Source organism: Nicotiana tabacum, chromosome 20, assembly GCF_000715075.1.
Source record: "Nicotiana tabacum cultivar K326 chromosome 20, ASM71507v2, whole genome shotgun sequence".
NCBI lineage: Eukaryota > Viridiplantae > Streptophyta > Magnoliopsida > Solanales > Solanaceae > Nicotiana > Nicotiana tabacum.
In genome coordinates this window covers 113,091,741-113,116,171 of record NC_134099.1, presented here as the reverse complement: position 1 = coordinate 113,116,171, position 24,431 = coordinate 113,091,741, and the positions used below count along the sequence as shown (strand labels likewise).

General features: G+C 39.4%; 1 long non-coding RNA gene across 1 annotated transcript; it reads left to right on the top strand.

The window, feature by feature from the left end:
* Positions 1 to 622: 622 nt before the first annotated feature.
* LOC142174681 (uncharacterized) lies at positions 623 to 2,231 on the top strand. Its single transcript, XR_012703703.1, has 2 exons — positions 623 to 1,002; positions 1,853 to 2,231. It is a non-coding gene; the product is annotated as an uncharacterized LOC142174681 (long non-coding RNA).
* The last annotated feature ends 22,200 nt before the right edge of the window (positions 2,232 to 24,431 follow it).

Sequence of the window (24,431 nt, the reverse complement as noted above, 5' to 3'; positions counted from 1 at the left end):
AAGTGTAATTATATAAAGTTTGGGGTTAAAATAAAGTTTGGGGGCCAAATGGCCATTTTTTTAACTTAAAAAACGGTCATATTTTCAGCCCAAACGGCTAGATTTTAAATATGGCCGTTTGATTTTTTTTTTTTTTTTTTTTTTTTTTTTAAAATAGCCGTTGGGCCCGCCAGGCCCGCCAGGACCGGCCCAGGCCCGCCTGCCGGTCCCGGGCCAAACGGTCCCGGGCTCGTGGGCTCAACCATGGAGACCAGCCCGTGACGGGCTCAGAGGCCCACCAAGACCGGCCCACCCAGGACCGGCCCACCAGGCCCACCAGGCCCGTTAGGACCGCGGGCCCGGTCCGGTCCGGTTCAGGCCCGGCCCACCGAGCAGCATTACTCTCACATGCTTTTTTGATTTATTTCAGATTTTTCACCCTCCAAATGAAAATAAGAAAAAATGGGGAGCGTTAGATTTGATTTGAACTAATCTACTCTCTCTATTTGTCCCCCTTTCATCAAAAACAGGGTGAGAAATCTGTTTTGGGAGGAGGATTTTCATTTTGGTGATTTCTTAGAGATAAAGGGAGAAAGTTCGAGAAGCCTGTAGGTATATATAAGGTAAGGTCATTTCTTGTGTAAGGGGAATTTTTTTGGAGAGGATTTTCGGAGAGAGTTTTCGGAGAATTTTTCAGAAAAAAATTGCTCGAGACTTAGGAAGTTTCAAAAGGGTCTTCTTTTGAACCTCTATTTCTCATTTTTTTTTTGGATTTTCCTCTTTGTTTAATTTCGTTTGTCTAAATTTCAGAATCAGAAAAAGAAATAAAAATATATAGGTAGTTCAGTCATCTTCAGTTTGATTTTTGAATTTTGGTTTCAACATGAAAATCGATTAAGCCGAAAATCAAGTTCGACATTTGAAGTTGGGTCACTGATTTGATTCTTGTTTGTCCTCTACTGTTGCTTCGAATATCCATTGCTGGATTTAGCTGGGTTTAAGCGAAGAGTTTCACAACTTCAGGTTCATTTCTTGGCTCTTTCTTAGTTGTTTTGATGATTGGTTGAACACGCAATGAGCCGTGGTTTTTGTGGCTTTGATTGTATTCATGTGTCGTTATACTGAAGGATTGAATGTAACTTTAAACGCTGAATCGTCCGTTTTATTAATCCGTTCGGAATATGGTGTTCATGCAATTGTGTTGAAAACTTGAAATGTGAATCCTCCAATTCATGGTTGTATGTCCGTCATTTGGCTGCAGTATTTGTTTTGCTCTTACTGGTGTTAGTTCTTAATGGTTTAAGTAAAGTGATAAGTGTTTTGAACCATCCACTCGGTTAATCAGATTCTTTCATAAAGTTCTTTGGTTTTTGACATGGATTTCCAGTAAATCGAGGGCTCGTTTGGTCTTTGTTCAAATTGCATATGTTTGGTGGAAATTTGGACTCTTTTAAAGTCATTTACTCTCAGTTTTAGCCTAGATCCTTTTGAATTCTGCTATCAAGGTTTTAATGTTTGCGAGCCGAGTTTGGAATAGAATAGCTGAATCCAATTGGAGTTGTCTTTACTGATTCCCCTTGTTTCTCAAACGAGAAATATGCTTGAAGTGTTAGGATCATCTTGACCATATACGCGCCAAATCAGATTTTGTGTGTGCATAGTTTGAAATTCGTGAATCAGGCTTCAAATTGACCTTACGTGTTGTGATTATCAAATTCCTGCTAGGCATATCTATCTGTGCAGCGTTTCATATGCTTGATTGATAAAAGAAGTAAGCTAATATGTGTGACTGTTTAGTACCATGCTTTCTTGTTAAGTTTTGATGTCCCTCTTTTAATTCATCTCTTGATTGAGTGTTATACAAATATCGCAGACAATATGTTCAAATTTCTGTCACAAATAATTGGTAACCTCGAGTCTTATGAGCGAACTCATTTGCTTCTCGATATTTCCATTTTCTTAAGAAGCGCATGATGATAATCTCCAACAAGCAAATTGGATCTTTGGGCACTGCCCTGTATAGTACTGACTAGTCTAAAGTTGATGCACATCATTTACTTCCTAATTTGACATCATTTGAGTTCTTTGATGTGCTTATTTATGCCCAGTCTATTTGTTAGTCTATTTCGTTTGATAAACACTCAGATATAAGTTTGTCTGTTTGTTTTGTTCCATAAGTATATTTGTTGGTTGAGAGTATTTGTATAGAACCAAAATGAAGAATTGAAGTAAGAAGATTTTTATACATAAGGTAATTTTATTTTCTCATATGTATAGCATAATCTGTCAGTAGCAGGCAGGTCCTTTCTTTGGTATTGACATACGGAAGAGAAGTACCAATTTACTATCTGCTCTTCATTTACTTTTGCAATGAAGTTTTGATTTTTCTGTTGATGATGTGGACTTTATAGTTTTCATTGTCTATGAAGTTTCAAAATAAACTAAGGCGTGACTTTGGCTAGTTATGATCAGTTGAATTTCATGGACCTTCGGACCTTATAGATCATTCCAGTTGATACGAAATAAACAATTCATAAACTTCGTAGAAACGCTTAGGCATGCTCTTAATATACTTATCATGATTGTATATACGTTCGTGTAACATAATTACGATTCTACAAAATCAATTCAGAGTATGTATTCGCGTAACTTCAGTTAAACTCTCTTAATATTGAAATTGTATTAATAGGCCACTAATTAATTTTAGTTTATATAGTTTCGAGGTGTGTCATCTACAATTTAATTATTCATGGTCCTCTATTGATCACCTAGATATAAAAATAACAAATGATCGTAGTTTGCTTTAGGCACATTTAACATATTATCGTGGTCGTGGACACGTTCACGTGACATGATTTTTGACGCGCCAGACAAATGGGTACACATGTGCGTGACCCGTTTCAAGATAATTTCTTAATTAAAAGGCGGTAAAAGGTAAAACCACCTAGGTCCTTAAATAAATAATTAGACAATTTAATAAGTCAAGTATGATCAAAGTGACCGTGCTAGAACCACGAAACTTGAGAATTCCTAACACCTTCTCCCGGGTTAACAGAATTCCTTACATAGATTTCTGTGCTCGCAGACCATAAATAAGAGTCAACTTCCTCGATTCGGGACTTTAAACCGGTGATTTGGGACACCATAATTATCTCAAGTGGCGACTCTGATTTTTAAATAAATAATCCCGTTTCGATTGTCACCTAAATTGGAAAAAATTCCCTTACTCCCTTCCGGGGGCGGTAAAAAGGAGGTGTGACAGCTCTGGCGACTCTACTGGGGACAAGAACCTGGAATCTCTGGCTCAGGGTTCAGAATTTGAGCTTGTTAATATGATTTTGCTTGGCTTTATTTATTGTTGATATTACTGTATTCTGTGAACCTTTTGTGCTAAATGCTATCTATTTACTGCTTAAATATTGTTTAAATTGTATATAACTGTCTTCTTATGCCACCCCTCTGAGTCTTCTGGAAATGGTGCATACGTTCGCATAGTCCGCTTTTTCTGTAGAAATTATACCAAATAGAACGAGGTTGGGCAAGAGACAAGGCCTGGTAGACTTCAGTGCTTCCGGTACGTCGCCCCCTCTTTGACCCCAGTTGTCCGCTCGGGTACCCCAAGTCTAGACCAAAACCTCAGGATTTAAACCTAGAAAAACACAGCTTCATGCTGGATCCCTAGTAGGAACATTTGTTTGCATCATGTGCATTTGACTTAGGGGACTCAACACAGGGGATGGGTCCGTTTAGGACAGGTGTGCCCAAAATAACAGACCATCCTAATGCATTCTATGAGCTATGTGAACATTTATTTGTTTCGGCTTGCATGCTGACCGGCTAGGAAAAATAAAGCAAAAAGAAAAACCAAGAGTGATGTAGAGAAGGAAATAAAGCCTGGTTCTAAAGAAAAACCCTGGTATTTGAAAACATCCCGAAACTCTACCAAAATCTTTAAAAAAAGAGAGTTATTTCAAAAGAGTCAAACACTGTGTCCTTTTCAAATGTGTCAAAGCTGACCGAACTACACAGGTCTGATTCTCACCGGAAGTGGGATACGTAGGCAACCTACATAAGGTTCGGCCTTATTTTTCTAAAAAAAACAAGAAAAAGAGAGTTAATGGTCAAGTGAATGTAGTTTGGATACGTAGGCAACCTACATAAGGAAGGGGCCACGCTTGTAAAAACAGTCATTTGGCTAAAATTGGCATATATGGGAAGAAATCATGGTCCTTGATTTTTTCGCGTAAAAAACAAAATTTTTGGAAACCTATTTTACAAAAAAAAAGTCCACTAGAGTCAACCCTAACCTTAACCTTCCATAGAAACAAATGAATACTATCCAGGATCCGCCAGAAGTGGTCAGGGAACAGGCTCAGTTGCACTTGCGTTTGTGATGGAATGATCTAGATGAAGATGGTCAGAAATAGGTGAAAAAGCAGTTGGGTGCCCTTATAAACATTTTTGAGATTAAACCACGGGAAGATCTAATCAAGGCTTTGGTAACTTTCTAGGACCCTGCCCACAATGTTTTTCGTTTCTCGGACTTCGAGATCACCCCTACTTTGGAGGAAATGGCTGGATACATTGAGTTTGGCCGGGATTTGAGGAGGCAACAACTTATATTTCTGAGGGCTCCGTCGGTGCACAAGTTCTTTGACCTCCTGAATATCAGTAAACAGATGAAGAAAGCCCATGTAAAAAAAGGGTGTTGTGCTTTTCATTTCTTATACTTCAAGTTTGGGCACTCAGCTGGTTTTGAAACGCATTAAAAGGGTTTGAGCAATAAACAAGATAAGGGCCTTTTGGCAAATTCATCGCCGGTTTGCATTTATTGTGGCGTTCTTGGAGATTATGGTTTTTCCAAATGAGGAAGGGACAGTGGATATCCGTATGGTTAGAATTGCACAAATCCTCACTACCAAGGAAGATCATACACTTGTCCTGTTGGTGCTGGCGGATATTTATCGAGCACTGACATTATGCAAAGTCGGGTCTCAATTCTTTGAAGGTTCTAATGTCCTTCTACAAATGTGGTTGATCGAGCATCTTCGCCATCACCCTAGATTCACGAGTTATGGTTTGAGCCCGGGTAACTTCATCGCCCATTGCGAGGAAAGGGTAAAGGATTACAATGTGCCAGAAGGGTTTGAAGCATGGGTCTCCCACTTGAAAGCTCTCAAAGCAGGTCAGGTCGAGTGGACTATAGGATGGCTTCCGAGGATAGAAGCCATATACATGACTACTACCAAGGGCTACCTGAGGTTGATGGGTGTAAAGAGTATCCAGCCATATGCGGCGCAGAGGGTCATGAGGCAATTGGGAAGATATCAGATTGTGCCCGAAGATGAAGATCTAAGCACCCAGGTCATAGAGCTGCATCCAGAAGCTGCATTGCCTGAGGCCTTAGTTCAGTAGGATTGGAATAACTGCCGATATCTGAAAAATGGCACTCATGTACCAGATGTGGCAAAGGGGGAAGTAGATCCAAACTATGCTGTTTGGTTTGAGAAAAGGTCTTGCGTAAACAACGAGCCAGAGCATGAGCCCGAGAGGCCTGCCAAAAGACCTCATATTCAAACTTTTGACGACAAAATCCAAGAAAGGTTGGCATGGGGGGAAAAGAAAAGACATATCAAGCCGAGATTCACGCCTTGAAAGAAAAGCTGAGAAACATGGAATTCGACAATGATCTCCAAGCACAAGAAGCCAAAGGCGAAAAGAAAAGGTTAGCCAAATAAATTGAGGCCCTGCGAGCCTAGATTCGGGAAATGAAAATAGCAGTTAAAAACCCCGCCAGAAGTGCAAAAGATGGAAAGCTTATAGATAACCTTAGGCTAAAGGTGAGTGAGTATTATTTTGATTTGAACAAGGCCGACGGCGAACTGGCAAGAGCTCGAACAAAATTGGCCAAGAATGCAGAGGAACGAGTGTGCCTAGTTAAACAGTTAAAAGAGAAATACGACAATGAGGTTACAGGGTTGAAGAAAAGGGTCATCACCGTTGAGAACAAAATGATCAAGCAGGCGAAAAACTTTAAGGCTGAAAGAGAACACTGTTATACAGCAATGGCATAGTTAGAAGAGATTTGTAACAACTTCAGGAACAAAATCATGTAGCCGAACAAACTTTAGGAGCCAGGGCCCAGCAGATTGGGCGTTTATTGCAGGAAAAGGGTGTCATAAGAGAGAGAGTCAGAAGAATCGCCGACTACATCACGATGAAGTGCAGTAGTTGTGAGGATATGACTAGATCCATGTTCTTTGCCACTATGATGACCTTTGTCCGCCAGATAATGGAAGATCTCTACCACCTCCAAGGGGATTTAGCGCGTAGGCCCGTGGCGAGACCGAATGATGTACCACGGGCCCCAGGAGCATTTGATGCATTGATGTATTCATGATTTTTACTCGAGTCTGTATTTTCTTTCTGTTGGAATGTTAGTTTATTTTCGAGTCTGTATTTTTATCTTGATGTTGGAGTCTGTTTCCTTTTTGAGTCTGTTAGTTTTTGAGTCGTTGTAATCAAAGCATTTCCTTTTTATGAAAATTTTGAAAATCCCAAAATGTTTTATTATTTATTTTTACACTTATCCCCCAGAACTACACAAAGATCCGATTCATGCGGGGTCATGATACGTAGGCAATCTCCATAGGATTCGATCATAACCAAAAAGAAAAGAGAGAGAAAAAAAAAGGGGAAAGGGAGAGTAAAAACAAGAGAGAAAAGAAAAAGAAAAAAAGAGAGAGAGAAAATAAGAAACCGTGAGAAGGAAACAATGGCAAAACAAGAAAGATAAATGAGAGAATAAAGAATAATGAGAAATCAAGCAAAGAAAGGCAAGAGTGGAAAAAGAAAAGTTGTCAAATGGAAATTAAGGAAAGCCGGGATGACACAAGCAGCCGATCAAAAGAATAATAGAAAGGGTTAACTGTTTAGGTGCATTACATTCCCCAAATATGCGGTTGCCTATCTGTTAAACCTTGATCGCTAACAAGTTTGTTGTTGACAACTTCAGTACAGGCAGGTGATTAGTTTTTTTGGCATTCTGGCAACTCACCCATACAATACCCGGTCCAAAAACAAGTCGATCATGGCTAAACAGAAACTTGATGCGAGTGTTATCGATCCTTCGAGGGAGGGGGAAGAGTCGGATGTCAATTTGAAAGAAGAGGTGTATAAGTTGAAACAACAGATGGCTGAGATGTATCAAGCATGGGTAAAAGGGCACCCACCACCACTTTATCCCACCAACCCTGCCTTCGTCCCTCTATTAGCTCGGTCTCAGGAACCTCCTGCTACCGATTCATCCCCGAGCTTTCCCATTTACCACCACTATCAGAGCACCACCTCCCAAACACCACAAGCTCCACCACCCAAACCAGTTCCATACCCTCCTCCACCAGCCACTCCTATCTTCGTGGCACCCCCACCTACTACACTCCACAGATCCTCCAGCAAGCCGTTATTCCAAGCCCATGACAAACAATATTACCCCCCGAAGCCCACTTTCAAAACCCCAGAACCCTATTCCTACACTCCACATTTTGATCTCCCTATGGAAACTAAGAAGCCATATAAAAACCCCGAATAGGAGGAGATTTTTAGGAAAGTTAAAAGCCTGGAACAGTCATTCAGAGACATGCGGGGGTTGGAAGGTCAGGTAAGTGTGGCTTACAAAGATCTATGTCTATTTCCATATGGGTAATTGCCAGCAGGATTTAAGATGCCCAAGTTTGATTTGTACAATGGGCACAGTGATCTAGTGGCACACTTGAGAGGTTTTTGTAGTAAAATGAGGGGAGCTGGCAGGAAAGACGAGTTTCTAATGGCATATTTCAGTCAAAGTCTGAGTGGTTCGGCACTGGAGTGGTATACCTTGGCAGGATCACGGATGATGGTATACATGGGATGATCTAGCCCAAGCATTCGCTTGTCACTTCCAGTACAATCTCGAGATTATTCCGGATCGTCTGTCCTTGACAAAGATTGAGAAAAAGCACAATGAAATCTTCAGGGAGTATGGTTTTCGGTGGAGAGAACAGGCAGCAAGGGTGGACCCTCCAATGAAAGAAAGTAAAATGGTGGATTATTTTCTGCAGGCCTTAGAACCTACTTATTACAGTCATCTGGTATCAGTTATAGGCAAGTCCTTCAATGAAGTGGTGAAGATGGGCAATATGGTAGAAGAAGGGCTCAAGTCAAACAAAATCATGAGCTATTCGGCTATTAAGGCAACCACCCAAGCCATTCAAAGTCGAACTGGAGTAATGATTGGAAAGAAGAAGAAAGAGGATGTAGCAACGATCGATTCAGGAGCTTGGTTCAGACCTAGGGGCCCATCACATTACTATAATCAGCCCCGACCCCACCACCAAACCTATCCCTATACCCCGTATAGTTCAACCCAACACTACTACCCACTACCAGACCCCCATTTTTCTGTCTACCATGCCCAAATATACAGCCAACCTCCAGCCCACGTACAATGGCATACGCTAGTCCCACAAAATACATACCCAACTCCATAAAATACCTATCCACCCCCAAGAGATTACCGAACACTCCTGGATCAGGTTTTCGGTCCAATCAAGCATTTAAGAATGAGAGGTTGCAGAAGAATATAACCTTCACTCCATTGGGAGAGTCCTATACTAGTTTGTTCCACCGACTAAGACAATTGGATATGCTGAGGCCGATCGAGCCAAAACTGTCAAATCCTCCCCCGAGAAATCTTGATCATTCTGTAAATTGCGAATATTGTTCTGGTGCTCTGGGGCATGACACGGAGAAATGCTGGCAATTGAAAACAGCTATTCAAGAGCTTATTGATACCATCGGATTGAAGTCCAAGATCCGGAGGCGCCCAATATCAACCAGAACCCATTGTCGGCCCATTATGAGACAAATATGATCGAGATAGTGCATAAGGGAGGGGAGCCTAAGAACCCTTCACAGACCGTCATGATGATTCGGTCCAGTGAAGCCAGGCCGGTTGAAAAGTCAACAAGTGAGAAATCAGTGATCAGGTTGAGCGGGGAAAACAGTGAACCAACTACGGTGGTCAAGAAGGGGAACTCAAGTGATGTTGCAGTAAAATAAGAAAGAGCAAAATTAGTTATTCCAGGAGTGGCGAACAAGCTTGTTGTAATTGTGGAGGGTGCCCGCACAAATCCTGTCATTATCAAAACGGTAACCCAATTACCGATAGTCAACAGCAAGGCCATCTTGTGGAATTATGAATGGGTGACAGTGACTTACAAAGTCAAAGAAGTCAAAGAAGAAGTTTATAAGACCCATAGATTGACTCGGTCGAGGAGATGTTTTGCCCCCGAGGAGTTAAGAAAAGCTAAAACCTCCAAAGATAACCCAGTGCTAGTGAAGAAAGCTGTGACCGAAGAAGAGGCAGAAGAGTTTTTAAGAAAGATGAAAGTGCAAGACTATTCTATTATGAAGCAGTTGAGGAAGACACATGCTCATATTTCATTGTTGTCGTTGTTAATCCAGTCAGACGAGCACCGTTGATCTTTGATGAAAATCCCAAATGAGGCTCACGTTCCTGACAAAATCTTAATAAGCCATTTGGAAAAGATAGCAAACAAAATATTTGAGGTAAACAGAGTCACTTTTTCTTATGATGAGTTACCCGTGAAGGATACTGAGCACAATAGAGCCCTCTATCTTACGGTAAAATGCAAAGATTCCATGGTTACTCGGGTATTAGTCGACAATGGTTCTAGTGCGAACACTTTCCCTCTCTCTACTCTGAACAAATTGAAAGTGGATGATGAAAGAATTCACAAGAACAGTATTTGTGTTCGGGGGTTCGACGGTGGAGGGAAAGATTCAGTCGGTGACATAGTGCTCGAGCTAACAATAGGACCAGCTGAATTTACCATGGAGTTCCAGGTACTAGATGTGGCTGTTTCTTACAATCTGTTGTTGGGTCGGCCCTGGATTCATGCTGCCAAAGCAGTCTCGTCTACACTGCATCAGATGGTCAAGTTTGAATAGGATAGACAGGAAATCATTGTGCACGGCGAGGATAACTTGTGCTCTCACAGTTATGCCATTATACCATTCATTGAGGTTGATTACAATAAGGGGCCATGGGTTTATTAGGTTTTTGACACGGTGTTGGTAGATAAAATTCCAGAAGGGAAGTGTGTTCCAATTCCGATGAGGGAGCTGCCGCATCAGTCATGGTAGCTGTTGAAATGTTGAAAAATAGTTTTGTACCTGGCAAGGGTCTGGGTGCTTGTCTGCAAGGTATCGTACAACCGGTGTCCCTCCCCAAAAACTTGGATACATTTGGTTTGGGATTCAAGCCCACGGTTGCAGACATGAAAAGAGCCAGAAAGTTGAAACAGAGGGCATGGGTCCTCCCAAAGCCTGTACCACGTCTCTCCAAATCATTTGTCAGGCTTGGCACTAAGAAACTCCCAGTAACAACAGTTCCCAACTCTGTGGTTGGTCCTAATAAAGAGTTGATTGAAAGGTTCCAAAAGTTGTACGACGAGGTGAATATGGTGGAAGCTGGAGAGGGTTCTAGTAAAGCGGATGTGCAATTTGTTGGGCCCAGTGCAAAGATTAACAATTGGGAAGCTACTCCTGTCCCTACCCGGAAGGAGTTTTGGTAGTTTGCTTTGATTTTCTTTCAGTTTATCTGGATTATTCCACGATTGTAATTCAGATTCTATGTTCCGTCCGTTTGGATGTAAACATTGTTATCTTTTAATTTCAATGAAATGCAATTTCCCTTTTTCTTCATTCCTGATAGTTTTATTTCTGTTTTTCTTTTCTTCCTTGTACAGTTCTTTTTATGCTGGTTTCAATGACATGACATGCATGAGGAATCTTCGGCACAATCTTAAAAGACAATCTAATTTTGAAATAGTAATTCAAAAAATAGAGTGTGATGATGAATCGGAATATGATGAGGATGAGGCATTTGAAGAGATTAGTAAAGAATTAGGCCATTTTGAAGAAAAACCCAAGCCTAACCTGAATGATATAGAAGCAATCAATTTAGGGGAGCCAGATAATATCAGAGAAACTAAGATAAGTGTCCATCTTGAACCTCAACTTAGGGAGGAGATAATTAAAGCATTGTTTGGATACAAAGATATTTTGCATGGTCATATGACAATATGCGGGGTCTAAGCACTGACTTGGTTGTTCACAAATTGCCCACTGACCCAGCACTCCCTCTCGTCAAGCAGAAGTTGAGGAAGTTCAAAACAGACATGAGTGTAAAGATTAAAGAAGAGGTCACAAAGCAGTTTGAGGCAAAGGTCATCCGAGTCACGCGGTATCCCACTTGGTTAGCCAATGTCGTGCTTGTACCAAAGAAGGATGGTAAGACCAGGGTGTGTGTAGATTATCGAGATCTCAACAAAGCAAGCCCAAAGGATAACTTCCTATTGCCAAACATCCACCTTTTCATTGATAATTGCGCCAAATATGAGATTGGGTCTTTTGTGGATTCCTATGCGGGCTATCATCAGATCCTAATGCATGAGGAAGATGCAGAAAAGACGGCATTCATCACGTCATGGGGAACATATTGCTGCAGGGCCATGCCTTTCGGTTTGAAAAATGATGGGGCAACTTACATGAGAGCAATGACGACCATATTTCATGACATGATACACAAGGAGATCGAGGTTTATGTGGATGATGTAATCATAAAGTCTAGAAAGCAGTCGACCATTTCAGATATTTGAGAAAGTTCTTCCAAAGGCTTCGCAGGTACAATCTTAAGTTCAATCCTACAAAGTGTGCATTCGGGGTGCCGTCTGGAAAACTGTTGGGATTCATAGTCAGTCGTCGAGGTATTGAATTGGACCCGTCAAAGATCAAAGCTATACAAGAATTTCCACCCCCAAGGAACAACACTGAGATGATGAGTTTATTAGGGAGGTTGAACTACATCAGCAGGTTTATTGCTCAGCTTACGACAACTTGTGATCCTATCTTCAAACTGCTAAAGAAGGATATTATGGTCAAGTGGACAGATGAGTGTCAAGAAGCATTTGATAAGATAAAGGGGTACTTGTCAAACCCACCTGTGTTGGTGCCACCAGAATTAGGGAGACCTTTGATTCTGTATTTGACGGTCCTAGACAATTCATTTGGTTGTGTGTTGGGTCAGCATGACATCACCGGTAGAAAGGAGCAGGCCATCTATTATCTCAGCAAGAATTTCACATCTTATGAGGTTAAGTACACTCACCTGGAAAGGACATGTTGCGCCCTAACTTGGGTAGCACAGAAGTTGAAGCATTATTTGTCATCTTACATGACTTACCTCATCTCTCGTTTGGATCCGCTAAAGTATATCTTTCAGAAGCCTATGCCTACAGGGAGGCTCAAAAAGTGGAAGATCTTGCTAACAGAATTTGACATCGTCTGTGTGACTCGGACTGCGATGAAAGCCCAGGCATTGGCCGACCATTTGGCCGAGAATCCAGTGGATGAATAATATGAGCCTTTGAAGACTTACTTCCCTGATGAAGAGGTGATGCACATTGATGAGTTGGAACAGGTTGAAAAGCCAGGATGGAAACCTTTCTTTGATGGGGCTGCTAACATGAAAGGCATTGGGATAGGAGCGGCACTTATTTCTGAAATAGGGCATCACTACCCTGTTACAGCTCAGCTTCGTTTCTACTGTACTAACAACATGGCTAAGCACGAGGCATGTATTTTGGGTTTGAGGTTAGCTGTGGACATGGGTGTACAGGAAGTCTTGGTCTTGGGGGAATCAGACCTTCTGGTGCACCAAATTCAAGGAGAATGGATACACGGGATTTGAAACTCATACCGTATCGACAATGTTTTCATGATATTTGTCAGCGGTTTTGATCAGTAGAGTTCAGGCATATTCCAACGATCCATAATGAGGTTGCCAATGCTTTGGCTACTCTGGTGTCAATGTTAGATCACCCAGATAAGTCTTATGTTGACCCTTTGCATATCCAGGTCCATGATCAGCACGCTTACTGTAACATGGTGGAAGAAGAACTTGATGGTGAGTCGTGGTTCCACGACATCAGGGAGTACATCAGAATGGGGGTGTATTCAGTACAAGCCACAGGTGATCAAAAGAGAACAATTCGATGGTTAGCAAGTGGATTTTTCTTCAGTGGAGGTGTTTTGTACAAAAGAACTCCGGATCTTGGATTGTTAAGATGCATAGATGCTAGACAAGCCACAACTATCATGACGAAAGTACATTCTGGAGTCTGTGGACCGCATATGAGTGGATACGTTTTGGCAAAGAAGATTCTTCAAGCAGGTTATTATTGGCTCACCATGGAGCAAGATTGTATCAGTTTTGTGCGCAGATGTCATCAATGCCAAGTACACTGAGATTTGATTCATTCTCCGTCATCTGAGTTACATACAATGTCTGTACCATGGCCCTTTGTTGCTTGGGGTATGGATGTCATTGGACCAATTGAACCAGTAGCATCCAATGGCCACAGGTTCATTCTGGTGGCCATTGATTATTTCACCAAGTGGGTTGAAGCTAAAACATTCACGTCCGTGACCAAGAAAGAAGTAATCAATTTTGTGCACTCAAATATCATTTGTTGGTTCGGGATCCCAAAGGTGATTATCACAGATAATGGTGCTAATCTCAACAGTCATTTGATGAAATAGGTATGTCAACAGTTTAAGATTACGCATCGCAATTCTACCCCATACCGCCCTAGGCGAACGGAGCAGTTGAGGAGGCCAACAAGAACATAAAGAAGATACTTCGGAAAATGGTGGAGGTATCCAGGCAGTGGCATGAAAAGCTGTTATTTGCATTGCTGGGTTATCGTATTACTGTCCGTACTTCAGTATGGGCAACTCTTTATTTATTGGTATATGGCACTGAAGTAGTGATACCCGCGGAAGTTGAAATCCCATCCCTTTGAATTGTCGCGGAAGCCGAAATTGATGACGATAAATGGGTCAAAACTCGCCTGGAGCAACTAAGTTTGATCTATGAGAAACGATTGGCAGTAGTATGTAATGGTCAGTTGTATTAGAAGAAAATGGCAAGAGCATAAGTGGATCAGCAAGTATTGAAACGTATACTCCCACGTCAGGCTGAAGCAAAAGGCAAGTTCGCCCCAAATTGGTAGGGGCCATTCATCGTAACATGAGTATTGTCCAATGGTGCTTTGTATTTAACAGATGTAGAAGGCAGATGTGTAGAAATGGCTATCAATTATGATGCGGTCAAAAGATATTATATATGATTTCTTTGGTCAAATTGTGCTTGTTTGTACTTGGTATGTTTTAAATATTGGAATGACGAGGGAATTTTGTTCTGCTATCTAAACACTTTATCCTTTGTTACCCCTTTTTGAGCCTTATTTATTTCCTTTCATACCCCTCTTTTGGAATCAATGACAAAATTCAAAGACGCAAGCGCGAAAGATTAGTAAAGGAAAAGAAAAAAAATGATGAAAATGAAAAAAAAAAGAGTAAAAGTAAAGAAAAAAAGTGAAGAATAATAACAAAACAACAAAAAGAGAAAGAAAGAAGAAAGGAAGAGGGAAAAGAAAAGAGAGAGGAAGGAGAGAATCACAACAACAAAGCAATTTCTATGTCATGAACTACGTTCGACCTGATTCCTTTTAAGGATACATAGGTAGCTTCACGGTTCGATCCCATCAAAATAAAAATTCAAAAGTCCCCAAGCAAAGAAACTAGGGCAGAAGTTGTGGTTGTTGTAAGAAATCTGATTCTGAAAGTTGTAATCTTGAACCCATTTGAATTGTTTTGAGCCTTTTGATACCCTTCTTTCTAACCCCATCCAAACCCACATTACGGTCCAAAGAAAGACCTTCCGATCAGCCTTCGAGAGATGCCAAGTCGAGGAAGTGGAGGCGATTCATATCAAGGGCAACACTCCGGTCCAAACAAAGAAAATGAAAATGAGAGAGTCTTATTGGTGAAAACCCTCGAGGGCACCATAAGGTGACGAAAGCTGAGAGAAATTAAAATGAGAGAGTCTTATTGGTGAAAAACTTCACGGGCACCTTAAGGCGAAAGCGAGTTGAGAGATGAACAAATAAGAGAGGTTTGGTGGTAAAAATCCTTCGGGGCACTGCAGGACAAACAAGGACAAGGTTTTGGTGAAGAAATTGGGTTTTGAAGATCATGGGGAGTAAAGTACGACAACTGAAAATTGATTGGTTGGACAGACTGGGCCGATTAATCCAAAATGCATGTCATGATCATTGGTGTTGGTTGCTCCACTCAGATAAATTTCTTTTCTTTTTCCTTTTCAGACAGTCTTCCAGTTTTGGATTTTTCTTATCCCTAACTCTCAAAGTCATTGCATTTCATTTCTTCTGGGTTTATTTCTCTAAGATGTTTCCAATGTCAGTTATGTTTAAGTGAATAAGAAAGGATTTCAAAGCTCTCTACCAACTTCCAAAATTGCACAAAAGCACAGCGCGGCCAAAGCATTGTTAGAGATAGTATGATGTGAAATGGGATATAAAGGCTTAGCAAAAGTTCCATCGGTAAAATGGTTTAGTAATTTCGTGGGAAATGCAGAGGTGCAGATAGATAGGTCAGAGATGCAACACAACAGTTGGGTATAGAACACTCGGGTTATCCAAGGTCATGTGGGTGAAAGTCAGTCAGAAAGTCAAACGGTTTTTGGCTAGTCTAGGGAAGCCAGTCAAAACAAAGCACGGCAGAGGAAAGGTCACCTTCAGCAAGAATGCCACAAACTAACCACCACATTTTAAACTGACAAGATTTTTCTTTGATTGAAACAGGGGCAGGAAGTTTCGTTTGTTTGGGAAAAATCCTACGTAAGGGAAAACAAGCACCAGACAAGTTTGATCATAAATTTTTAGGACCCTCCTGGAAAATGGGACCTAGTTTAAAATTCAAAACAATCATGAGTAGCAAAATCTAGCATAAATGTACCCCAAAGGAATATAAATTGGCTTCAAAGTTTTCATGCTTGAGATAGGATTCAAAAGAGCTTTCAGGACCCTCCTGAATAATGGGACTTAGCTTTAAGATTTCCATTAGATAATAAGATTTAGCGTAAGTTTTGCTGTAGGGTAGTATAATTCAGCCGTAAAAGTTATCACTCTTAAGATAAGACTTGATTTTCGATTTTCAGGACCCTCCTTGATAATGGGATGTAGTTTTAAGACCCTCTTAGATAACAAGGTTTAGTGGGGGTCATACCTTTAGAAGATATAATTTAGATGTAAAACTATCATTTAACTAGGAGTTTTCAGAACCCTCATGGATAATGGGATCTAGCTTTCAAATTCTTAGGAATATTTGGTAATATGATTCAGTTTAACACTCACAGATGTGCCCAGCTACCAAACTAGGGCAGAAAATTTCTTTGTTATGTCTATTTTGTTGAAATTAGGCGCCCACCTGGAGAGAAGGGGAATATAGTTCAATGTTTTGGCAATCAGGTGCCACCTAGAGAGCAAGGGAATATAGTTCAAGTTTTGGCAATCAGGCGTCTACCTGGAGAGCACAGGAATATAGTTCAAGTTTTGGCAATCAGGCGCCCACCTGGAGAGCACAGGAATACAGTTCAAGTTTTGGCAATCAGGCGCCCACCTGGAGAGCAATGGAATATAGTTCAAGTTTTGGCAATCAGGCGCCCACCTAGAGAGCACGAGAATACAGTTCATGTTTTGGCAATCAGGCGCCCACCTGGAGAGCAAGGGAATACAATTCAAGTTTCGGTAATCAGGAGCCCACCTGGAGAGCAAGGGAATACAGTTAAAGTTTTGGCAATCAGGCGCCCACCAGGAGAGCAAGGGAATACAGTTCAAGTTTTGGCAATCAGGCACCCACCTGGAGAGCAAGGGAATACAGTTCAAGTTTTGGCAATCAAGCGCGAACCGGAGAGCAAAGTAATACGGTTCAAGTTCAGCAATCAGGTGCCCGCCTAGAGAAAGGGGAAAGCATCTCATATTACAATTTAAGTCGGCAACAAAGGAACTTCACCGGGAAAATACAAGTCAACAAGGCAATAAGCATCGCAAGATCAAGTTTGAAGATATAGATATAATTTTTGTAATGCATAGATCCTAGTTTAGTCTAACTTTTTTTTTTCACGGTGTAATAAGGAGTTCAGTAAGCAGTAGCAGCGGCAACAGTGAAATCACAACTTCATGGAAGTCCTAGCTACAAAAATTTCCCGAACTATACTGACCTGATTCTTTTATAGCCAAGGATATGTAGGCAACCTCGGAAGCAAGGTGCGGTCAAATCTTTCAAAAATGCTTCCCACGGAGTATTCAAACGGGCAAAAATCGCTCGTATCCGCTCACTTTATCTTTGCACGAAAACTTTTCGTGTTTCCGAGCAAAGAGGGGCAGTTGTGAGCACGTGATTTTCGCTCTATATGAATTACTCCCATAGATCCAAGAAAATAATTTCCTCCCTTTATTTGCAATTTCGTAGATTTTTGTAGCATTTTTTTTCTTAATTGTTTGCATTTATCTGCGTGGGTTAATTTTATTTAATTAATGTAAAATACAAAAAAAAAAAATTGTATTTGCATTTAGGATTTAAATTTATATTTTGTTAGACTAATTAGCAAATTAGTTGTCCTATAGAAATGGAAAAATCACAAAAATTAGTTTGTTTATTGCACTTTCAACTTTAGTTTTGAATTTTAGTTTTCCTTTAATTTGGTTTTTAATTAATTGTGGTAATTATTAGTTAAAGTTAATTAAATCAATTTGATAGGATATTATGATTAGGAATTAATTTAGGTTTATTTATAATTTTAATATAAAAGAAATGAAAAGAAAAGGAGGAATTAAAGGAAAAGGAAGAGATTGAAAAGAAGGCTGATTTTTGGGTTTTAGCAATTGAATTGCCCAGGCCCAGTCCGTTTTCCCCAAAACCCGCCCCACCCAAACCCGACCCGTTCCAAATAGCTGATAAGCACAAAATAAACGGACAGCCCTAATCTCCCAAGATATAGAGACGCGTTACCGTTCTTCTTCTCCAAAACACCCGAATCCACTCCTAAAAAATTGCCAAAATTCAGGCGAGTGAGCCCCAATCTCACCTCATGCGTTCTCCCTCTCTCCCCGTCACCATATTTCTAACCATTTCTAACAAATTCCATTTCCCCTCATATGCTTCTTTGATTTATCTCAGATTTTTCATCCTCCAGATGAAAATAAAGAAAAATAGGGAGCGTTACATTGGATTTGAACTAATCTATTCCCTCCATTTGTCCCTCTTTCATCAAAAATGGGGAGAAAATCTGTTTTGGGAGGAGGATTTTCTTTTTGGGGATTTCTTGTATATAAAGGGAGAAGGTTCGAGAAGCCTGGAGGTATATATAAGGTGAGGTCATTTCTTGTGTAAGGGGAATTTTTTTGGAGAGGATTTTCGGAGAGAGTTTTCGGAGAATTTTTCAGAAAAAATTGCTCGAGACTTAGGAAGTTTCAAGAGGGTCTTCTTTTGAACCTCTATTTCTCATTTTTTTTTTTTGGATTTTCCTCTTTGTTTAATTTCGTTTGTTTAAATTTCAGAATCAGAAAAAGAAATAAAAATATATAGGTAGTTCAGTCATCTTCAGTTTGATTTTTGAATTTTGGTTTCAACATGGAAATCGATTAAGCCGAAAATCAAGTTCGACATTTGAAGTTGGGTCACTGATTTGATTCTTGTTTGTCCTCTATTGTTGCTTCGAATATCCATTGCTGGATTTAGCTGGGTTTAAGCGAAGAGTTTCACAACTTCAGGTTCATTTCTTGGCTCTTTCTTAGTTGTTTTGATGATTGGTTGAACACGCAATGAGCCGTGGTTTTTGTGGCTTTGATTGTATTCATGTGTCGTTATACTGAAGGATTGAATGTAACTTTAAACGCTGAATCGTCCGTTTTATTAATCCGTTCGGAATATGGTGTTCATGCAATTGTGTTGAAAACTTGAAATGTGAATCCTCCAATTCATGGTTGTATGTCCGTCATTTGGCTGCAGTATTTGTTTTGCTTCTTACTGGTGTTAGTTCTTAATGGTTTAAGTAAAGTGATAAGTGTTTTGAACCATCCACTCGGTTAATCAGATTCTTTCATAAAGTTCTTTGGTTTTTGACATGGATTTCCAGTAAATCGAGGGCTCGTTTGGTCTTTGTTCAAATTGCATATGTTTGGTGGAAATTTGGACTCTTTTAAAGTCATTTACTCTCAGTTTTAGCCTAGATCCTTTTGAATTCTGCTATCAAGGTTTTAATGTTTGCGAGCCGAGTTTGGAATAGAATAGCTGAATCCAATTGGAGTTGTCTTTACTGATTCCCCTTGTTTCTCAAACGAGAAATCTGCTTGAAGTGTTAGGATCATCTTGACCATATACGCGCCAAATCAGATTTTGTGTGTGCATAGTTTGAAATTCGTGAATCAGGCTTCAAATTGACCTTACGTGTTGTGATTATCAAATTCCTGCTAGGCATATCTATCTGTGCAGCGTTTCATATGCTTGATTGATAAAAGAAGTAAGCTAATATGTGTGACTGTTTAGTACCATGCTTTCTTGTTAAGTTTTGATGTCCCTCTTTTAATTCATCTCTTGATTGAGTGTTATACAAATATCGCAGACAATATGTTCAAATTTCTGTCTCAAATAATTGGTAACCTCGAGTCTTATGAGCGAACTCATTTGCTTCTCGATCTTTCCATTTGCTTAAGAAGCACAGGATGATAATCTCCAACAAGGAAATTGGAGTTTTGGGCACTGCCCTGTATAGTACTGACTAGTCTAAAGTTGATGCACATAATTTACTTCCTAATTTGACATTATTTGAGTTCTTTGATGTGCTTATTTATGCCTAGTCTATTTGTTAGTCTAATTCGTTTGATAAACACTCAGATATAAGTTTGTCTATTTGTTTTGTTCCATAAGTATATTTGTTGGTTGAGAGTATTTGTATAGAACCAAAATGAAGAATTGAAGTAGGAAGATTTTTATATAGAAAGTAATTTTATTTTCTCATATGTATAGCATAATCTGTCAGTAGCAGGCAGGTCCTTTCTTTGGTATTGATATACGGAAGAGAAGTGCCAAGCTACTATCTGCTCTTCATTTGCTTTTGCAATGAAGTTTTGATTTTTCTGTTGAAGATGCGGACTTTATAGTTTTCATTGTCTATGAAGTTTCAAAATAAACTAAGGCGTGACTTTGGCTAGTTATGATCAGTTGAATTTCATGGACCTTTGGACCTTATAGATCATTCCAGTTGATACGAAATAAACAATTCATAAACTTCGTAGAAATGCTTTTAGGCATGCTCTTAATATACTTATCGTGATTGTGTATACGTTCGCGTAACATAATTACGATTCTAAAAAACCAATTCGGAGTATGTGTTCGCGCAATTTCGATTAAACTCTCTTAATATTGAAATTGTTTTAATAGGCCACTAATTAATTTTAGTTTATATAGTTTTAAGATGTGCCATCTACAATTTAATTATTCATGGCCCTCATATTAATAACCTAGATATAAAAATAACAAATGATCGTAGTTTGCTTTAGGCATGTTTAATATATTATCGTGGTCGTGGACACGTTTGCGTGACATGATTACGATTTTAAAAACAAAATCGGAGTATGCGCTCTCGCAACTTTGGACAAACTTTTCTTAATAATAATAAAGCGTTATTAATTGTGGACATGTTCGTGTGACATGATTTTTGACGCGCCAAACAAATGGGTACACGCGCGCGTGACCCGTTTCAAGATAATTTCTTAATTAAAAGGCGGTAAAATGTAAAAGCACATAGGTCCTTAAATAAATAATTAGACAATTTAATAAGCCAAGTATGATCAAAGTGACCGTGCTAGAACCACGGAACTCTGAAATGCCTAACACCTTCTCCCGGGTTAACAGAATTCCTTATCCAGATTTCTGTGCTCGCAGACCATAAATAAGAGTCAACTTCCTCGATTCGGAATTTTAAACTGGTGACTTGGGACACCATAATTATCTCAAGTGGAGACTCTGATGTTTAAAGAAATAATCTCGTTTCGATTGTCACTTAAATTGGAAAAAACTCCCTTACTCCCTTCCGTGGACGGTAAAAAGGAGGTGTGACATAGGATGCAATCCTTTCTTACTTTGGCTAATATGCATTAGGATTGGAGAGTGATCAGACACTTCAGGATTCATGAATTTAGCTTCTATGTGGCTATATTGCTACATCCACACATAATTGCCCATTTCCCAATCAATCTCGTTGTACACCCTTTTATCCTCATATTTCTTGTTACACCGTGTAAAGAACCAGTCAATACTTTTTAAGGGGGTCAATTGCAGCACACCAACTAGATTTTGAAAGCCTTGTGTCTTTGATTGAGTGACTGGTGCTCCTATTATGTCTTCAGTAGTTAGCACATTGTCGAAGTCCCCACTTAGCAGCCAAGCACTTTGGTGTTTGTATTTCAAAACTCTCAGGGAGTGGGTCTGATACATCAGTTTCCACTAGCACTCTGGCATAAGAAGCCTTCTCCATTTATGCCGTTACCCTGTCTGTGTATAGAGGTTTCTCTACTACACTGGCAAGTTTGATCAATGCTTCAGTGGACCACTATCCTAACGGAAGTCTAGGGAACTTAACTCACAATGGAATAACGCTCAACCATTCTGGATTCAAATAGAAATCAATTTTCCAATGGTTTGTTGTGGTAGGTGTAAGACCCTGCATGGAGTACCAGATCTCTATCTTCTATGCTCTGAAATTGGAAAATGTAGTAGCCCTCATCGTGGTACAGAATTTTAGGTTTCGCTACAAAATTTCATACATTGGTCACATAGTTATCCATACATTTCTCATATGGATTATCGCCAAGGACATACCCAATTAGGGCATTTTTTAGAGATTCTTCCTGAGCTCTAGTGTCCTCCTCCTCTATTTGTACCATAAATGTGCCATCTCGCATAGCAGGGGGAATATAGGTTAAGGGCTTACCCATTTGTGAACTTCTATTTTCCTACACAGTCTTTGCCTTTGCTTTATCATCCTGTGCCCTATCCTTTGCAATTGGTACTATCTGAGTCGAGGTACCTGTTGGCGAGAATTGCAGCCTTCGATGTACCAGGGAATCCTCCAATCTCAGAGTTGCTTGTTGTGTATGTGTTTCAATTCCTTTGTTTGATGCCTCTTCATTGTCCATTTCCTCTAGAATAGGTTGAAATTTCTGTGGTAGAAAGCTATCAAAAGTCAGTGGTTGCAGCTTTTGCAGAATTCCAGTGGTCGGAGTGACCTTCAATTCCTCTATCTCCACCGGTGGGTGGTGCTGGAAGATCATTGGTACACTACCCATGCCCGTTAACCAACGCCCCACTTGAGAAGGGGCAGGTGTTTCCATGGTTTCTTCGTTCCCATGAGAATTAGGGTTAGAAAGCTTCTTCCATTGCCTTGTCATGGCGGTTGGCGTACGTTAGCTACCCTCGCTAAAGAGAAGACTTTCGAACTTGTGGTGTAAAATGAGGCACATATATTTTGTGTTGCTATAAATCATTGCATAAAGATAAATTATTTCCAAATAGGGAAAGATGTCATTCTTTTTGGAATAGACTAACTAGAAAATAGGTTCACATAAATTGAAATGGAGGGTGTAGCTTTTAAGCTAAAAAGTAATTAATTGAGGTTATCCAAGTTGTGAGTTTTGGCTTATTTTAAGCACTTTTCAACTTATTTTAAGCATCTTTTGATTTTGTCAAATAAGCTGAAAGCGACTTAAAATCTGGTTTGGCAAGCTTAAAAGCCCATCCAAACGGGCTCTTAATGGTGTAAGTTCTTTTGAAGAAGATCATGTGCTCTTTACTTAAAGCGGGCAATATCACACTATGTTAAGAGTATTTTAGCACCATTTTAACCTAACAAAGGCGGGGTACTAAATTTTTATCTCAAAATTATTCTTTCTTATTTATCGTACGAAACAAGCCCTTAAAGAATAAGCTTGGATTGGAATTGCGCTTTTACGAAGATGCACCAATTTTAACTTGCATCTTTCATGGAATCAAAAGATTTCCAAACCGAGTCGAGGTAAATCGTTCTAGCTCTGCCAAATTGAATCTAAGTTTATAAAAAAGGGTTAAATTAGGATTGGCAAACGGGCGGATCGGACCGGATATGATTCCGGTTCAACTTCTTACATATGATCACTTTTGGGAGAATTTTTAGTATTCTTAACTTGAGGAACCCCCAATTTTAAGAATTTATAAATGTAAAAATTAGACGCATTGATTATCAATTTTCTAAATGGATAATATGGTTCTTATCCATGTTTGACCCGTTTTTAAAAAATTTATTATCCAACCCACTTTTAGTGGATAGTATGAGTGGTTAATTGTTTTTTTTTAACCATATTACCACTAAATTATCAAAATTTGTAATTCAGATATGAGATATAGCCTATAGGCTACTCTGAATATGACCACATGGTCCGTAGCTTAGATGTGAGAAGTAATTATCGTTAGGCAAGTTGGCTGTTTTTATTATTGTTAGTACCACTCACCAGAATCAGTTTTAATGACCAAACCTACCAAATTTTGCTTTTATTACGCATTTTGATGTTGACTTGTTACCTAGACGGCGAATTTTCTGCTTCATATGTAACCCTCATTATTACGGCGACTATTACAGTAAAGTTTCCTATTTCATCAAAGCCAGACCATTAGGGAAAAAAATTAGTAAGGTGAAAGAGTTGTTTAAGGGTTTAGAGAAACAACTAATTAGCAATCATTATACTACAGCTTCACTTTTAAGCGAAGAATTAACTCTTTATCCTTACTTTCGCTATTGCCAAACAATTGTTATGGTCATGTTCTATTCTTTTTTTAAAAACAAAAATAGATCTTTCCAATCCAACACCTCAACACGCCGTTGCCACAATGTTTATTTCAGCTAGCTTGACTATCTGACACAATATTTATTTTAGCTTGACATTCAAATATTTGACTTATGAGTTATGACTCATTTCTAAATAAACCTTCAGGCTACATTGATGTACCACAAAAAGACAAGACTTACCAATAATTAGCCATTTTAATCATGCTATCAAGAATTGCTAAAAAAAATTACTAATGATTTACAACATTCAAAAAAATCTAGGCAAATTTTTTTTTAATTAAATGGGTACTGTTAGAATTCGTTGAAAACACATAAATGAGGCAATAAAACTTTTGAGGAAGACTAAAAGTGAATTGAACTAGTTTGGAGACAAAATTCGTTTACCAATGATATACAACATTATAAAAAAAAATACTAGACACAAAAGGATTTTTTTTTTCAATGGGTATGGTTGGAAAACATTGAGAACAAGTAGATTAGGCAATATATAAATTTTGAGTAAGATTGAAGGTGATTTGGACTGATTTGGTATCAATTCATAGTTAGGTTCGAGTTTAAAAAGGTCATATACTACACATGTAAT